Source organism: Cardiocondyla obscurior, linkage group LG02, assembly GCF_019399895.1.
Source record: "Cardiocondyla obscurior isolate alpha-2009 linkage group LG02, Cobs3.1, whole genome shotgun sequence".
In the NCBI taxonomy this organism is placed as follows: domain Eukaryota; kingdom Metazoa; phylum Arthropoda; class Insecta; order Hymenoptera; family Formicidae; genus Cardiocondyla; species Cardiocondyla obscurior.
Window position 1 is genome coordinate 8,879,095 of NC_091865.1, and position 20,128 is coordinate 8,899,222.

The 20,128-nt window shown below is 31.4% G+C and overlaps 1 protein-coding gene across 6 annotated transcripts in view; it reads right to left on the minus strand.

Moving 5' to 3' along the window:
- Nmdar2 (NMDA receptor 2) overlaps positions 1 to 20,128 on the minus strand; it is a 154,781-nt gene that overhangs the window by 115,661 nt on the left and 18,992 nt on the right. For 2 of the 6 annotated variants that reach the window (XM_070671816.1, XM_070671883.1), the window contains exon 1: positions 14,249 to 14,595. The exons of 2 other annotated variants lie outside the window; for them this stretch is intronic. The gene's annotated coding sequence lies outside the window, so the exon portion shown is untranslated. Of the gene's footprint in view, positions 1 to 14,248; positions 14,597 to 20,128 lie in introns of those variants that run through there. 2 more of the 6 variants (XM_070671832.1, XM_070671841.1) reach the window with 2 other exon arrangements.

Below are 20,128 nucleotides of genomic sequence, written 5' to 3' on the forward strand. Positions count from 1 at the left end.
AACTTTGTCGGTTACAGTTACGAAACCTTATACACATGCCACGCGAGTTAACGGAGAACGCCAGAAAATTTCAGCCGCCTTTGAGAATACGACGTGAAGCGTTCACGACGGATATCGCGTGACTAGCATCTATGATGCACGTTTCGTAATAATGATAGAGTATATTGTCGTACAAAATATTAGTGCTAAAAAAAAAAAGTTTCTAATTGTACTAAAACATGAGATATCTCTCGTATACGTGTAAAATAAACTAAATAAATAAAAATTCAGTGTTTAATTCAGTTTAATTTATCAAAAATAATGCAGTTAAAAAATTACGTTTTCTGCTGCGTGTGAACGTATTTAGACGAGCGTATTAAATTAATATTGATTATTTGTGTATGAATTTACAATTTAATAAAATATTAAAATATAAAAATATAAAAAGATTTTAAGGAAAAATAAAAATTAAATTTAAAATGTGAAAATTGAAAACTACATAGAATTTTTTTCAGAAAATGTTTAACTTACAACTCGAATATCATTGTAAAAGAAAAAGTAATAACATTTTTAAGTGTATTGGAGCATACATATCACTGCTGACAGATTAATAACTCAATTTCAACAAACTTATAATCTAACATATCAAAAAGTTACCGCGAGAAGAAACAGTTTCAGCTATTATCAAGTACGAAAAATAATGAACTTTCCCTTTATTCAAAGTTACTTAAGAAAAGAAATGCTATAAAGATCAAAGTAGATAAAAAATTTCGACTTGTTATCCAAAATGACCTAGTTACAAATGTTACGCTGTACTCTTCTGTAAACTGGATAATATGTATATACATATGTAGCTAACCTAATATTTGTCACAAATTTTTAAATATATAAAAGATAATTATACAAATTACAGAAAATTATATAAAATGTAATAAATTATAAAACAACTCTGGACCTTTGAATTTAAATAAGTCTTTTTAAATAAAACAATCTACGTTAAAAAATTTAAATAAAATAAATTAATCAAAATTAAAAAAAAAAAAAATTATTAGAGCCTATCAAATGTAACGCGTGTTGAACAACAAAAGAGTAAAGCTGATTATTTGGAAAATGAGGTTCGCAATCGTAAACCTTTGTCGCGGTTCTTTGTGTGCAAGTATTGACGTGAGCAATTCCCTATGCCCTGTTTATGTCCTTCTCTTATATTGCACTCGCTTGAAAAGTATCATAAGAGATATGATAAAAAAAAAAAAAAAAAAAAAAAAAACCCTCGTTCTTCCTTTCTGCTATTCGAGCCCGTCAGAAACATGACATTTAACTTATAGCAAGCGGAACGGAACTGATTCTTGCACGATGTCGCCAAGTGCGTGCGGATTATTGATTATTGGTAACTTCACTCGTTTCATTTAACCTCGACCAGCGCATTAAAGTGTTCGGATATTTGCTCAGCGTGGTTGCGGAATCGTTCGGCGGTAACGCGATGAAAGCCGATTAAAGCATTTACCATAGCGATGAACGATCGCAAGGACGGTACGAGAGCTTTGGGCGTAATTCAGTTTACTTTATATATAATGCTATACAAAAAATAATTGATGTATCTATTCTGTCTTTATTGTGCTCTCAGCACTGTAGAAATAGATTACGATTGATGGCGTCCGTAAAGCATAAATATCTTTTCATTTCCCGCGGCAAACGCCCTTATTATTTATTTTAAAATTTATAACTATTAAAAAAGATATTTGCTATTCTTTTAAATAATAATTTTTTAATGTGTTACAGATTTAACCGGTGACTCAATTTCTTGATTAAAAAAGAAAAAAGAAATTGGAGATTAGATATCGCTCATTACACTAGAATGAGAAAAAGATAAAAGCTTAAAAGCCACATGATTAAAATGTTCTTAATACCACAATGTATCACGATAGCCAATAAATTTACCGCATCGGGGGAAAAATAAATTTTCGCGCACACATCGTCCACATATATTCTGTAAAATCCCTTTCGACATTCGTAAAATCCCAATGTAAAGTTAATCTCATAATACCTAAAAGAAGAAACAATGTTTGCAGAAGCCAAAAACCACTGATTGTTGAAAATTTATTGAAGTAATAAAACATTGATAATTGTATTTGAAAGTTGTCTGCAAAATAATAAGCACTTTGAAGTATTAATATGAATCGTCTTACGCTACGTAAAGCAAGATTTCAAGCAAAGATAAAAAATAAACGTTTAAAAAAAAATATATAAAAGATGTCGAGAAGTAACTTTCACGAAGGAAATTGTTTAACCAAAAATAGATAGAATAACTGCATAGTACGTCGCAGTTTTATTTATTAAGATTTTTGTGGTGGCCGAAAAAATTTAATTAAAGACATTTCTCAAATTTCTTTCCAACAAAAGAAAATACACATTTCTACAATTGTCTTATCCAACTCCCACTGTCATAAAAACACATATCGTAACGTTTAATGGCAGTAACTAATTGCAATCAATCATACTTTTTTTTTAAATCAACAGGACGAAACTAAAGAAATAGAAGAATATTTTTGCAATGCTCTATAAAGCACGGTATATCAAACTTTCGAAGCTTATCTCGTAAAGTATTGTAAGAGTTTAGAAGAGTAATTACATAAGACTAGTTGGGAACAATGAAAATTTTGAAGACAATAAACATTTTCAATGCAGCAATTGTTGAGCACGTTTCGAATAAAAGAACACATCTCTTCATTAAAGCAAAGTTATTTAAATGATAAAATTTGTGCAACTTCGAGTTTTCAACAATAGATATCTCAAATTTGCATATTTATATGCAATTAAAATATACTATTATGATGGCGTGAAACATGCAATATCTTTCTACATCACGTGGGCTCTAAGGCCTATTGCTATTAAAATATACTGTTTAAATCCACCATCTATTGTGATATGGTCATGTTATGGATTAGTATAAAACCAGAGGCTTAAGGCAAACATCATAATATCGAATAACTAGAATATACAGAAACGTATTATAAATTTAACGATTTCAAAGGTATATAAACTTGCGTATTTGCAAAAATATAAAAACTTGAAAGATACTTTTCTTTACCTAGACATGTTATTATTAATTTTATTTTTTATTAAACTTTTACGCCTAAAGCACAAAATTGTTGCAATTTTTCACTACATTTTTGACGAGAGCCCTAAAATATAAAATCAAGAGATCAAAAATGGAACGTTCATAAACTACAATGCGACATTGTTATAGAATTTATTACACGCTTGATTACATTATTATAGAAATTTTTCTGTGGAACGCTGATATGTATGTACATGAAGTATTGGACTTCGATGAAAACTTTTTCAAAGCGTTATCCAGCCGTGGTAGGCTTGGTCGAGAAACCGTGAAATCCTACTCGCACGATATCGGGTTTAACGAAAATTGTTAACGCCACTTATGCGGCGAAAAAACCTTTCTCCTAGCAGCAGTAATTGTTTTAGAGGCGAATTGCGGAAGTTATTTTGACTTTGTTCGCAATTATTCAAGCAAAATTTTTTTTAGGGCCTCTTAAAACTTGACGAGACATAAATCTGCAAGACAAAATACCTTACAACGCATATGACAATGTACGAAACATCCAATATACACTATAATGAATATTTATTGAAAATCAGCTTAATGGTTAAAAACAAGATCGTTTCTTCTCTTACACAAAATTGCTAACGCTCTCACGCTCATTATTATACAATTTCATATTGTTTATAATTAATTACTTGTCACAGAAATTAATAATCAATAGCATTTACTGATATTTCGTATAAATTTAATCAAGAATGTTTAATATTAATTATTAAAGCATTTAAACGTATACAAATTGTGTAAAACAAAGTGTAAAAAGGTATTATATGTATAATAGGTTAAAATAACAATATAAGTCTGTTGTCGATTTGTAATCTTTATGTTTTTTTGGTGTATATTGAATTTATTGTTATGTATATTGAATATTATCGAATTTTCATTAAATTATAAGTCTCTTTCTAATAACTCCTAGTTTTGGCTATGTTTCTTTAAAGTAAATCTATTTCCAACAATTTTTTCTAATTCTGCCGATCTATCCCAACCGATTTTGTATACACGTTATATCCAATACGAAAGATAGCTGTGATGTAACAGATTTGGGAATTTATAAAAACGCTAAAAACTGATGTAAATACGAAAAATTCATGAAAAAATCCATATACGTCAAAACATATAAAAAAGAACTAATACGCCTAAATTTAAAAAAAAAAAAAAAAATTGCGATGATGTATTGGTTACATTTACAGAAAGAAAGAAAAAATAATATAAAAAAAAAAAAAATAGAGACAAGAGAATGGAGTCTTCTTTGGTCGTGATCGTGTCCTTTGGATAAAAATACCTCAGATAAAAATAAAAGAAGCCAAAACGTAGGCAAGCAAAAAGTGGAGAACGAAAGCTCATGATGAGACTGAGATAGCTCTGGATTACGGTATATGGCCGATCACTATTAATTGATCGATGCCGCCTGATGAAAATTAATGGGATTCACGTAAGCGGATTTATTAGAAACATCTCGTGGGTAAATTCAGGAAAATGAAAGAAATTTGACTCTTCATATAATTCTAAAAATAATACCCGTTTCATTCCAAATACTATTAGTTTTACAGGTTTACTTTCTTTTTAATTAAAACCGTTTAGATAATTCTATAGATATATATCCCATAGATATAGCAACAAGATATCGTCTTGTAATAAAATTCATAAAGAGTTTTGAAGTGAAAAATGTACTAATAAATCAATAATTTATATTAAACTTTCATTACGAGCAAATATTCTTCCTGTTTTTAATTGATAGTAATGCAAACGTCCAAGTCTTACAGCTTCACGGATAATTCATTTATATATTTGCACCCATAAAGTTGCGACTGTTATTTATTACAAATTAAAAAACTTATCCGCCGCACTTATTTCGCTTGAAAAATAAAATAGGTGCAAAACTGTAATGATCTAATTATGCAAAAGTGATTATCGACTGGAGAATAAAATCGAAAAACGTGCCGCGCTTACAATTAGCAATGTAATTTCCAATTTAAATAGAATATGATGCAGAGATAGGTGCACTCTCGCATTAAACGAACCTGTTTTGAACGCATTGGAAAATCGGATTTTCCGGTGCGTTAAGACGAAACACCCGGTAAACTCGTTCAATTTACAATGAAAATTGAATTCAGATATGTTTATTATGTTTAACTCGCATATATCATCAGTTTTAATCTCGGACGTTGCTCTGTTTTTATTACATTTTGCTAGACGGACGGACAAACGTGCACGTATATCTCTAACATTTCGTCACATCTATCTTGCGACTAATTAGCATTAAACTGAACAAATTGGGACTTCAACCCTTCCTAACCATTTATCACGTTCACGCTCTAAAAACATTATAAAGCATTGCTCGTCAACGTCACACTCCGATTATTGCTACATACATATTTCGGTTATTTGATTAATTTCCGCGTTAGCACTGGCAAGCTAGCTATTGTTTCAATACGTAGCCTCGGTGACAGCGATCCCTTTATGGCACAATCAAATGTACACGATAAAGTTTTTTTTTTCTTTTTTTATTTTAGTAATAGACACGCTGCAGTCGACAAGTTCTTTTGAATAACCGAAAAACGACAAGAGAACAAGTATTAAATCAATGTTTCAACAGTCGCTCACGAACAATGCAGTATTAGTTTATGTAGAAAAATATAAGCGAGATCGTAATTCAGACATGTATAAATGTTTTTATAGAATAAATAAAAGGCAATACATACGGTTTTTAATAAACAACATTTTTTAAGTATGTTTCTGTATTTCTATGCAAAAAAAAAATATTATATAGCACCTTTCAATAAATTACAGTGTTAGAATTTTAAGTATAAAAAAAAGAAATAAACGTTTTTAATTATAAAATTAATAACTTTGCAAAAAAAAAGATAGTTTTGTACGGATAACCAACCACAAACGTTGTTTAAATTACATTCTATAAAAATTATTTATACTTCTCGTCATTATTTATAATTATAAAATATTATATTTAAATATTAATTTTAGAACAAAAGAACAAACTTTTTTTCCAATGAAGCATAGTTTTTCACTTCTGTATAGACATGAAATTAAATGGAGTGTCATACACGCGAATCCAATATTTATAAAAGAAACGAGATATTGATTTAGATACAGGTTATTTATCAAGAAAAAAAAAAGAACAAAAAAAAGAAGAAAAAAAAAGATTCGTTACACACGCCGATCAACTTGCGCGTTTTAAACAGCCTTTGACCTAGATCTGCTGATTAATTGGCATCCAATGACAAATACATCCATCACGTAATCTTGCATGTGTCTAATATATCAAGTAACATGCTTAATCATTAAAGGTGTAAAATATCGCTTTATATTTCTTGCTCTCGCGATTCTCATTATATCTCAGGATAACATATGTACAAAAAAAATATGTATGAAACTGTTACAATGCTCTAGATTTTATATTTGTTGCATTGTCACATTTCTTTATTTAAAATATAATAACTAAACATGTTATTATTATTTTAAATTAAAAAAAAATACGTAAAAGAAAAAACTTAAATAGCTCCGAAATAATTTTAAAATTGTTGAAAAATAAATATTTTAGGTAATCAAAGTATAAAAAAGAAATTTATAAAAAAAATATGGAATGTAAGAAAATTTTAAAACAAAAAAGGTCCGTTTAATTTTAAGCACAATAAAGAGCACTTTATGTTCAAAGCTGTAAAGATGTGTGCTGCTTCTTTTTACCGTAAAAATGATTGCGTGCAATATTCAGGTGCAGCTTCTTTAAACAGGATTCGCGGTGGAAAAACTCACAGCTTTACATTTTTACGTACATTTTCAAATAAATCACTGTATTTATCCGACATGCAAGAAAAGTCACGACGTTACGTCGAAGCCATGCGAATGTAGCGGGTGCAACGGTGCGAAAAAAAACGGCAGAAAATGCAAATATTCTTCTGCATCCTGCCGCATCCACGCCCTCAATGTTTATCCTATTAACTCCGCTTCCTTTTCGACGCTGTACTCGTTTGTAGTTTGATTTTTACAGCTTTCAAGCCACTGAAGGTTGGTTCGATTTTCGCGTTTGACCAGCAAGCAAACACACGAGCGTTTGAGCGTAATAGTAAAGTGCTCCATATTGAAAATACCAGTCCAAAGTCTTTTGAAATATGGTCTAATATGCAGCTCGAGACAATTTTTAAATTTTTCTGCCAGACATCATATAATTTAAAGTACTTCCCACATATTATATATTCAATATTTATACAGAAAAGTAATTTATAAATACATGAAACGCGCCGACGTATTTTATAACATTATATTATTATTTTCCTGTCAAGTATCATCGGTTGCAATTAAATGTCCGTTGTGCACGTATATTTACTTATAAATTATACACATATCATCATAAATTCTGTGAGCTTCGATACTTCTGTGAAGACGCGATATATCAAAGCACTAAAGGATCGATTGGCCACTTTTTAAGCAACAGTGAAAAGAAATGAGAAATGCTTATACGAATTTATATACCGCTATCTTTTTATAAGTAAAAGAATTTGTTTTACACCTTCATTGATCATTTTAAAGACACATGCATTAGTTTGAGGACAGGGCATAATCGTAACGAACAACTATATTATACTAATCGTGTTATATTACAAAAACAGTTCGTAATATTTTTCAAGAGTAATACTAAAAATGTATGAAACTGGAGATGTACGCAGTGAAAGAAACACGCGACACAAAATAAATGTTAAATCAAGTTTAAAATAAATTATAGAAGTAAAAGAAAATATTAAATAAAGTCAACTCTTATATTTTTCTAAATAAACCCTTGTAATTTTTTAACTATTTTATTTGTTTTATTACTAACAAACTATTTAATTTATAAAATACAAAGATTTTAATAGTTTAAAATATATTACTTGATCTAACTCAATTAGCAAAGTAATCCGGCCTAAACATCTTTTTTCTGACTATTTGCTTTTTAAACGTTATGTTAGTCAAAGCATAAAAAGAAATATAATAAAAGATACAGCTGGGCAAAATAAAATTTTTCTACAGATCTCATCTTTACTTTGTCCTTTTTTTCCCATTAATTTACCCTTTACAGCTTCTTATATGGTACAGCTTTAGAATTCAAAGTTCTTTCCTAGAAAAGTATTACGGTCTCGTCACACAGCAGAGAGAACAGAACCGCGTCTCCCTAGAAGCGCATTTATGGTATAAATTATGCCGTAGAATTGCAATTATTTGCCATCCACAGACTTGATCGACGTTATATGTAACTATCTACCACCAGCGATTCTACCTCACAATGTTTCCTGACTTTGCTTTCTCTTAAACGCGAAGCAATAGAATTCCCCGCCTCAGCTCATTTATCTACTTAAATATGAAAATTCATAACGCTGCAAAGAGAAAACTTTTCTCGTACGATTTTTCAGAAATAATAAGTTGTAAACGTAACTTAAATGATGCAAGCTTTTATCTCTAGAGCTATTACTTTATATTATTAATGACTTTACACTTACACCCTTTCCTCCCCCCTTCCGATTACACCTTTCATTAATTTTAAAATGTTGATTATTTCAGTGAATTTGATAAAAAGATGTTAATTTATCAATTACATGCTTATTAATTTTAAATAAAGATAATGTTGTCGCATACATGAATTTAAAATAAGTAACGTGAACAATAAATAAAAGCAATTATAAATATATATGCATACTTTATAACGTTAAGCGGATTTTAATTTACTCTAATATTGAAATGTCCATTAATGTACGGCTATCAGATTAAGCGCATTATTTCTTATTTCCACTATTTGTGTTAATGTTTATGCCGCAATAATATCCGCAGTAATCCTTGAAAATGGCCCTGGTAATCCTTTACTGATATATTTGTGACTGCAGAAAAATGCCGCTTGCTATTTTCAACTGCACGGTCGCCAACGTGAAATGCATCGTCAGCGCTGCGACGACAATATAAGCAACAGCAATAAATACTTATGTTTGCGTTGTTACATGAGATGATACCGCAAATGCATTCTTCGCGTTCACATCGTTAGCTCGCTCAAGCGTGCAGGTGCTACGATGGCATTGTTGTGGTTTAATAATTGCCACGTTACGATAATTAGTTCCGTAATAATCATTATAGGAGCACGAAATTTGAATATCAGTATTACTGTTTCTGTCATTTCAAAATACATTAATAATACGTAATAATTATTTAAGCATTATAACAAAGTAATTAAACTAATTTTCCAAAGATAATATTTTATGCCTTTTTATAATCGCGTAAAAATGCGCGTAACAGCGCACGTAAAAGTGCACTTAAAAAATTTCAAGTGAAAAACATGTAAATTAATAATATTTAACATTTTTAATACAATTATATCTAATTAAGTTTTGAAATATATATAAAAAATAAAAGTTTGTTGCAATCTAAATAGTTTTACATCATTTTACTTTAAAGTTATTTACGTTGGAAATATATATGCTTCGTCGGTTACCGTTTCACAATTATAATATAAACGTACCGGGCCATTTTCTACGAATATACCACCCCCATTGTAAAATCACTCTTTTAAATTTTTGACTTCTAAGAACAATTGCAAAAGCAGTCACCAGCAGAAGTTTCCGAAGAGGCAATAAACCACGTTACAAAAAGTGATAAAAATAAAAGCTGAATAAATGTTGGTTCAACCCTTTGGCGAGCGCTGCTGACTAAGTCCTGAGATGCGACCCTCGCATTTTCTCATTTTCTCCAAGCAGCGAATATTCAAGCTTTAATCCCCGCATCAAAATAACCGTTTCAGTAATAGTGAATAAAAGATTTACTTATCAGATTTTTTTTTTTGCGCACGCGAAAGCGGTGTTAACGTTTAAAAACGTCACGTCCATACATCTTCCGAAATTTTTTCACGTTTATTGTATACGTATATGTTTTTTAATTCTGCACATCTAACATTATTTGTGCATAAGTAAAATGCTCACCTCTAAAGACTATAAACATCAGATATAATATGTTAATCCTTCTTTCTTTTTTTTTTTTTTTACTATTGCTTCAAAGAACATATAAAAGATTTAAGTAGCCGAACTAAGCTGGAAAATACTCTTGCGCAGCTACTTACAACTAATACCATATTCCTTGTAATCTCAAAGATAATACATTAAGAAAGCAAAAATTATAATTAAAACTAAACTTTGCCATTTTTTGTACAGTACAAAGTATCATAAAGAACATAATAATTATCGCATTAAATAGCTTTATCTTTGTCTTCCTAATATTCAAATATAGTTTAAAACTGCTTGTATTTTTTTTTGTCATAAATAACTTTTTACACCATGGCGTGCATTGTAATATATCATACCTTTCATCTTCTATGTTTAATAAAGCTTCAACGTTTTGCATAAAAAGATTAAAAAAAAGTCTGTTACGCCGAAAATTAAAATTAAATTTTATTTATTATTTTTCTATCGTACCAAAAGTCCACTGTCAATTTTTTCTTCGTAAAACTAATCGCGTTGTCTACTCCCGCAAATTTTAAACAAAAAGTTAGTTATCAAAAAAAAAAATACCTTGTACTTTGAAACTTCTCCATAGCGCGTAAATTTATTAACTATGTTGTATCTCTCTTAACGATGTATCTAATTTAACCCTAAAATCGTGTTGCGGCGTGATTAGTTTAATCAACCCCGTCTATTACACATTTACCCTAACTCATACCGACAAGGAATCTCGTTAAATCTGACAACGAGAAACCACCTGACTTTAATTAACGACTACTTTTTATTTTTTTATCATAACGATGAAGACGCCGGAGCAATGTACCTTGAGCCCTTAGGGACCGAATGTCACTTCTCGAATGACACGAAAGATAAGATGTTACAAATCTGATTCGCATTATTTTATATCATGCATGTATACATTTATTACTTCTTATATCAAAGTGCCCCTCTGTTCTTTTTTATTATTTTATATATGTATTTTTTTTAATAACATAAAATACATTTTTCTTTCAATTTTTATTAAACGTTCTGCGCTACCGTTCGTAAAAATTTGTAAACTTAAGAATATATGTATAATGAGTGAATATATGTAAAAGTATACGTAATGTAACCTCAGATCCGTTCTCTAAACCCAACTTTTCTGAATCACTTTGTGAGTAAAAATGAGATATAATTGTATGACGAGATTTTTAACATTGTTATGTTTTCGTATTTCAAACTCAATTTTGCAAATTATTTTTTTTTTAACATGGACATTGTTATAGTCTTGTTTTCGTCGGTTTTTTGCGCGAATAATAAGCACAACATGCAGTGCTTTTTACACATTTTTTTCAAAACGCCTGCCGGACCTTGATGCCGCAAGCGCGGCTTTGTAGGGAAAATTATTCTAGCCGTCAGTTACTAAAGCATTATTTATCCCATCCCCTTTGTGTTGTCAGTAGTTAGAGCTGACGTTTCATTGGTTAGTTGACTAGCAATTAATATTGTTAATTATCCTTTCTGTCAAAAATTTAAAAAAGTATATGTATAGCTACTTGAATTAATTCTTTCCTAATACCTAAACCTTTTTTTATTATAGACATGTTCTTTTCCAACAATATTTCATGTAATATTTAAATTTATCTACTTTATAGAATATAATTAGTTATTACTTAATAATACAAATATTACTAACATATCCACGATAAATGCAATAAATGTTAAGGTTTAATCGCAAAATAATGCGAGCTCTTTCTCTCCCATCCTATTTTCTCTTACTTTCTATTTTCTATTTATTTTTCTAAACTGTACAATCAAGGATAATTTATCTCTACTCTTTGTATCAACCCGTCACATGTTCCGCTCGACACGAGGATCATTAATTAACAACGTTAACCGCGGTAGTTGCCGAAGATAGGTGATTTATTACGACAGAAATAGTGCGAATATAGATCCGCTATTCTTAGGTGATCTTTCTTAATAATTTCCACCGTGAATTTTATTTCCGGATAGAGTAATAATATAATTTCTTTTTAATATGTTAAATATAAAATCTCTTTGTTAACAAGTTGTTTTTAAATACGTTATAAAAACTGTAAAATTATCAAGCTTTATTATAACAAGCAATCTAATTCGGCTAACAAAAATTTTTGACGTATTCCAAATATCATATATGTATTTTATTTAAAAAAAAAAATTAAACGTAGCAAGAAAGAAACAAAACTAAATAAAAAAAAAAAAATTTTATTAAATAGCAAAACAATTTTCGAAAATCGTATTCTGTAAAGATAATTAGAATTGTCAGTGTTCGCTATATCCTTATTCATTTCGCCCTTTGTCTTGAATAGTAGTAGCTCTCAACTACGTACGTGACTCGCTTCCTGATTAACTGTGATAATTGTTACAAAGGCATTACCATTTCATAAAATAACTATAGTCAGAAAGGCTTAATAAAACAAATGCATTGAAACTATCGAAGTTTAACTGTTAATAATGTTTACAAAATTAATTAAATTTTAGGAAGTTCTATTAAGTTGTCTTTGAAAAAATTTTTTTTACTCGGAAAATATCTGATCACAATTTTGGACCTTAAAATCGAACCACCATACCATTAGATTAATCAACTTTGACAGCAACTACTCAAACTTCATTTATTTAAGCACTTTGTGCCCAGTCTTTGCCTTTCAGTTTGCCGTCGCATGAGGTTTGATAGTTAATTAATAATTTTCGCCATTTAAACGTCCTTACACTTTACCAAACGACAATTTACACAATATTGATAATTACTTAGTTGCCACGCAATAAATAAAATCGTCCGTATAAATACTGCTGCCAATTACCGATTAAAATTTTTGTAAAACAAATTTAGTTTTATACTTTCAATTTCATAAATAAAAGAAATAACAATACCGATAATAGATATTAATCAAAATTAATCCAAATCCCTTTCGCCCGTTTACTGAATTCACGTTTAATTTAGAAAGTTTAGCGAGTCATAAGCAAATATCGTCAGAGATGATATGTCGAACCATATAACCGCGTGGCAACTCGCGAACTACGACCACAAAATGTGCAATTAAAGTCGCTTTGACTGTGCTAAATGAAGGGTTAAACTGTTCCCTCCTAATAATATAGTGTGCAAAAGTAAGTCGCCGTCGCGAGTTTTTCAATGGGTAAGCTTTATTTAAATTAGTATATAAATTTCTATTGCAATCACTGTATTATTATCCTTCAAAATACTAATCAAACCAATAATTGTCACAATAAAAAAGAGAGAGAGAGAGAGAGAGAGAGAGAGAGAGAAAGAGAGAGATTACTTTATAATATTTAGACATTACTAGCAAATATTTATACTTTTATAAATACGATATACAAGTCACGTTTGCAAAAGCAATGCTTATCATGTGATTGTGCGTAAAATTGATATTAATAATCCGATTACATAGGATTTATTTGTATATCCATAGCATGCTTATTCAAAAACGTAATTATTATATTAATTAAAATAACTAAAAATATGTACAGATAGATAAAAATATCTCTGGTTGAGAAAAAGACATGTGTCTAAGACGTTCAAGTTTTTAGATTTATTTTTATTTCAATCTTAGACGAATTCTCTAAAATCATTCATGTGATCGTTTTCATGCCCTTCTGATTATTTATTAAAATAATATTATTAGACGTAAGAATTTCCTAATAACATCTAAAAGTTATCTTCCAATTGAACTTTTCCGAATCAAATAACAGAAATCAAGTAGCAGTGACTCGATTAGTCTATAGATCCTACAATATTAGGAACGTTTCAGTTTAAATAAAATTATTCTATTAATTCTCCTTCGCACTTTCGAATGCAAATTATCCAAATTCAATATTGCTTTGTAATTAATTTTCGGGACAAAATACAGTTTCTGACTTTTATATCCTTGCTCGATGACAATTAAAGTAAAATCGATAACCCTTCATCGTTCGTTAATAAATGCACTTCTAACTTCTCTAAGTAAACCCACAAGTCACATCGCCCATTTATTTTACACATTCCGTAGAACCACAAAAGCCAGCTCTCCTCCCTATACACCTAACTCAGTTACGTCAAATGCCCGGCGCCGACTTAACCATTAGTCGTTTCTTCCGTAAGACTTGAATAATCATCATGTGCTCCTCGTTATGTCTAACGCTAACGATTTTCCCCCAAAATAAACCGACTTACCCTTCATCATGTGACAGTCGAATCTGTATGAAGAACTTCCAACAAACACTCTTCAGTTCTCGTACACGTACGTGGCATCCGTAGTCAGTTATTCCGACAAAGTTGCGACGTATGATCGAAAGGTCCAGAAGAAGAGTTTAAGTTCAAGCAAAGTTTACGGAAAAATACGGAGGAGAATGTTCTACACCGCGAGCCCTGACCGCGATTCCCGAGGTTAACGTTAAAAGGTAAAAATAAATAGTGGAACGGAGACGCCGTATGCGAAGAGCCGCGCAGTGGCCAGTCGCGAAACGCGTACCAAACCCAACTGAAGAGCGACGATACTGTCCCCGTGACCGCACCCCCGCCCCCGATTAAAACCACCCGCGCACGCGTTTCACCCCGAAACTCCGGAGTATAGTTCTGCGTCTTCGGGGCACCACCTCTCCGTGTCATCCCCGACGTATGGTACCGGGTGTCTTACGTGGATCACGATTGATCCTGTACAACGCAAGGGATACCACGACCCCATGATTGCCTTGTGAGACGTGAGATCCTCATGGGAAACAACTAAGACGTAGTACATATCCGAACGTTTGATGATAGAATTTCAATTGGAAATCAATATCACTTTACCATATAGGTAATAAATAATCTATTAGATAAAACAGCGGAGTCTATATTATAATTATCCTGCGTCATTCATTAAAAGACATTTTTTTTTTTCACACATATTTCACGAATAATTTTTATATTTTACAAAGTATTTTTTATAATCCTTTGTGTGTATAAAATATAAATTATTAACGGCATAAATTTCGCACGAGATCACAAAAGAATTGCAAAAAAAAGAAAAAGGTTGTTCAATATGTATAAGTGATTATACACGTATTTTATTATTACGTGTTAATCTTTTTCTGAATTATTTATTTATGTTAGAATTGAGATAAATCGTATTATGCGGTGATTAATATAATTTGGTGATACATTGTTACAATAATTAATTTCCGTAATAATACCGTTATATGGTGACAATATAAATTTCTATAAACTTCGATATTCGCTCCAACTATTCGCGTCACAATAACTTCTGTACGTGAGTTCGTACTTATGTTTCTCGAGGGAGGCTGTATAACGCGTTAACGCGTTAACTCATAGTTAGAATATATATCCTTGAGAATTACTCTACCAGACAATGTCTACCGTCAGGGAATGAAGGAACAATCAGAAATTCGAGCAACGTCGTAAGAGGATACAAGATTTAAGGCAATGACAATTTCGACACAAATAAACTACCGTCATTCTCCAAAAAGTCAATGTAAATAACATGAATTTACTTGTAAAGAATTTCAACGAATATAAAAATAAAGAGAAAGACATTTTTAACAAAGAACAATTATTTGTTAGTTTTATCGAGTAAAACTCGAACATCTGAGGTTTCGGATCTCAAATATATGAGATAATTAAAGATAATTCGGTAAAAATCTCGACGACGGTAAACAAGTTATAATAATAAAAATCCTTGCTATGCGTATCTAGTAAAAGCATTGTTCGAAGGTACGTCAAGGGATAACAGTATGGCTTATATAATAGCATCATTTATATGCCTCGACAGGACGATGGAGTTCTCGTGAAGGGGCGGAAAATTGCAATGCCTATCTGCGAGACTGTCTGGAAAGGAGCAAGCAGAATGAAAAGGACCGACATCGATCCATACTGACTGGATAACTACATTGCTCTATGTACTGTATGTCCACAATGCGAGGAACTACGAAAAATCGTCAAGGCGTCTAGAGATTGAATCTCGAAATTTTATCTTTTATATTTGCAGGAAACCCAAAAAAGCAACGTAGAGAGAAGACGCCGATAAAGATGTACCCACCCTTTCTTTCAGAAGCTTTTGTTTTCGACATCCTAACGCGCTTGTCACTCTCACGGTGGCCGGTAAAATACGATTTCTACGGAAGGCTTTCGACAATACGATTTACGGATCATTGCATTTAGAACACCGAAACCGTGCTTGATTTTAGAGTCAATTGGAAAATACGTGAAGCAAACACAGAACATGAAACCATTTATAATAATAATAGACATCAATTTTTTTTTTAATTTAATTTTAATTAATGCAATAAATTATGCTCTGTCAATTTCTTTATTTCTAATGAAATTTATTATTATTTCAAATTATAAGTTTTGTAAATAAACTGAATTAACCTACACATTGGAGTAAACTTGTTTCAGGTTTTAAATTATCGATTATAGAATTCACGTATCGAAATTTCTATAATGTAGTCCGTCATAGATATGCTCGCAGTGAACTTTCTAATCGGCCAAGGAAACTATATTGAATTATAGTTCTAGTTAAACGCATGTTATCCGGTAGCAAAAGCAGCTTAGCCTCAGCAGTGCTAGGTGTAATATAAACCAACCGTCGCGGATGGAAGGCGCCGTAACCCTTTCCTGATGAAATTCCGGAACTAATCTTTGAGTGTGCGATTTTAACTAAGTTCCACATCATAAGGGACCCAAGATTCCCACGCGACATCGCATAACCGTGATGTTAACCTGGGATATTAGTACAGTTGGCTAACAGGAATTCCAGTTTCCCTGTTAATCACCGAGACTAATTAGCAAAATACCAATGGCCACGACCAACTTCCATTTGTGAATAATCGAGCGTGATATAACAATTATATGCTTTGGCCACAATTTAACCTCGGACCATCCTTACGCAGATACCAATTAAGCAGAATATTATATGGCAGCGAGTAATTAATTTATATCGATACATATAATCAACAAAATTATTAAAAAAAAAATATTAAAAAGTATTGCCTAAGATTCGTCGAACCATTGAAAATAATACGAAAAGAATATTTTCTTTTTATTGAAAGCCACAAATTACGTATTAAATTAATTATTTATTAAGCTCAGCAAATTTTTTCATGGCGCTAAGATATTTTAAGGTATGTGTATATCCCGGAACTTTACAACTCAAGTCGGTATACGCGCGCGTGCGCGGTTCAATTCGTGTATTCTACACGTACCATTGATTAATAATTTTAAGACATATTCTTATAGTTTTTAGAAAACGTACAAACGTAACCTAACGTATATCAGTTAAAGTACGAAATATCTAAAGGGCAAAATGTCTATTAACTGCTTTTCTCATGTCTCGAATTCTGTTTGATCGGTTTCACACACATTATTACTTTTGCATCGATCGGTTTACGTTCATATAAATTGTTTGGAGTTTATACAAATTGCCTCCACAATAGCAAATATCCATACGTTTATTCACTGCCAGGAACAATCAACTTGTTAAATCTATTTCATCGTCTCAACGGAAACCGCCACTATCAACATGACTACCGCTATCGGTAATTGCTTGTTCATACGAGTGAAAAACCGTCAGCGAAATGAAGAGACACGAAATGCTACAAAATCCAGAATCGCAGCTGGTGGTGACATTCGGAATGCCAAACTCGCAAATTAATTAAGAAAATTTCGCCGAGACTATGCGTCAAAATTACAAATACTGTGTTGAAATTTGGTAATCTCTACTTAAACTTATAACAAACACGAATTAATTCTGTACATGTACTTTGTAATTTATATTATTTAAATTGCATAAAAATGTATTATATTAAAAAAAAAAAGATTTTTTTTTTAATATTATCTCGTGCAACAAAATTGTAATACTGTGATACTTTTTTATTTATTTTTTTTTTTTTCATGTATACATTGTATGATATTCATATATTTCCGTAATTTTTAATATTATTAAATTTTTTTTAAACAGAATTGCATTTATAATATAAAATATTACAAAGTATCCATTAAGCACATTACCCATTATGTTACTGAATGATTAATTTTAAATCATAAAGCTAATAAAATTGTCAGCATATATTAACGAAAGATATCAATTTTGTGTAATATCTCAATTCATATTCAATGAAAAAGATAAAAGATATATTTTGTCACTGCACAAGGGATAGACAATTCAAATAATCCTATAGAGTTATGGACCCTCGACCTTCGATCTATGGCAGTAGATTTGACAAGAACATGATTTTTCTCATCCCCATTTGGTGGTTCTCATTGGAATATTCTACAGAAAAGATGAGTCCCAAACGTCCCTTCGACTAACCTAACCACGCCTCGAAGAAACGGGGGTGCTTTTTACTGAATAATACTACAAAGACTTTTAGAACTGCAACAGGTATATGTTTTCGAGGAACCGCAAGTTTCTGACCTTTCGGCGGTGACAAAAGTTCTCAAGGAAATTTACTTATCAACTAATGGGGGATGCTAGAGGTCGACGGTGCTTCTTTATGAATTTGTTCACGCGATTTCATTCGAAGGGAACCTCGTTGAAACTTTCATGCAGCTCGTATTATTGATGGGATTGGATGCAAATACAGTCAGGTGGTGACAGAACGCCAGTCTTTTGCTCTTTTTCCGGGAATTCATTTACATGTAATTTCGATAGAGACGAAAACTGCAATATTAAGCTTTTAAAACCACGCTACTACGCGCATAAATGAGAGAGCTTTAGTACACTGCGATCATCATACGAGTTATTTTTGTCATAAAACATTCATTTATTAGAAAATGTTGCTAGTGTACTGTCTTAAGTATTTTTGGCCGTTGCAAATAAATGATACATTAAAATGCAAATTTCCATTTAAAAACTTTTGTTCATTATTTGTGTTCTCTTTTTAATGAAACCACTTGTGCGAATTATAATTATACGTGAATATCAGAATCGCGTATGATATATGTACGATGTTACTTATCAGAAACGTAGAACGGAAGGAATTTATGAAGCAATTTACCTGACTGAAAACTTGGAAAACGTTTCAGATAGCTACTCAGTAAGTTTCCTAATCGGAATACGTATATGTTTAAGTGCAATCAGTATCGCGTAAAATGTACTTAACGACATTACAAATGCACAATGTATCTTCGAAGTTCTGCTCGTCTAATTTTACACAAAGTTCTGCCCAGCAGTTTTCTGTGTTTTTTTTGTTCGGAATAAGTATACTATCGAGTTCTTTTTTTATCCGATAGTTACTGTATTCACGGTCACGCCACGACATTGGAATGTTAAAATTGGAATTTAATTCATCTTTGATGTAGAAAAAAAAGGAACAGCAGCCGCGAATGTACGGTCTCGATTAGCTTCGCTGAAGTTGCATTTCCTCTTAATTAAATCGATTTTCTTTTAATACTCTTCCGTACATATTTGACGCTTCTTTGGTATTCAGAGGAACGTGACGAGAATTTTTTCATTTAACGTTCACGCTAACAAGATATCGCGTCGCGAAAATTGCACCGCCACTTCATAAATGTTACTCTGACCAGATTCAATAGCAATAAATTAAATTATTTTTGAATATCGCACGAGTGCAAAATAAAAATTCCTATCGCAGTTTAGCAATTTTTTTTTTTTATTTTTTTTTATTTTTTATTAAACACTTTTGTAATATTTGCTGAGAAGGTGCAAAGGTAAGTGACATACGTTTCAGAAAGTAGTCGAAAGTAATTTTATACTTATTTTGAGCGGTACGTTTTTTACAAGCTCTCCTACGCGTGAGAGGAATTGCGACGTCGGAAAGGGCGTGGTCCGGTCTATCTTTCTGTTTCAGAGCACGATTCTGCATTGCTTTCAAATGCAGACTATGAATAGCTTTCGGCTATCGAATGTGGAATTTATCGCAAATCACTACATAACGAATTGACGTGTTTGACTTGTTTATTGTTAACACGTTTATTTATTTATAAACCGCTCAGTTAACAGAGCCAAAATGCCTGATAGTTATAAACAAAATTGGCCGACGGTTATATTGTTACCAATAGCCGTATATTTAGTTACAAGCACGTATTCGTTAAGTC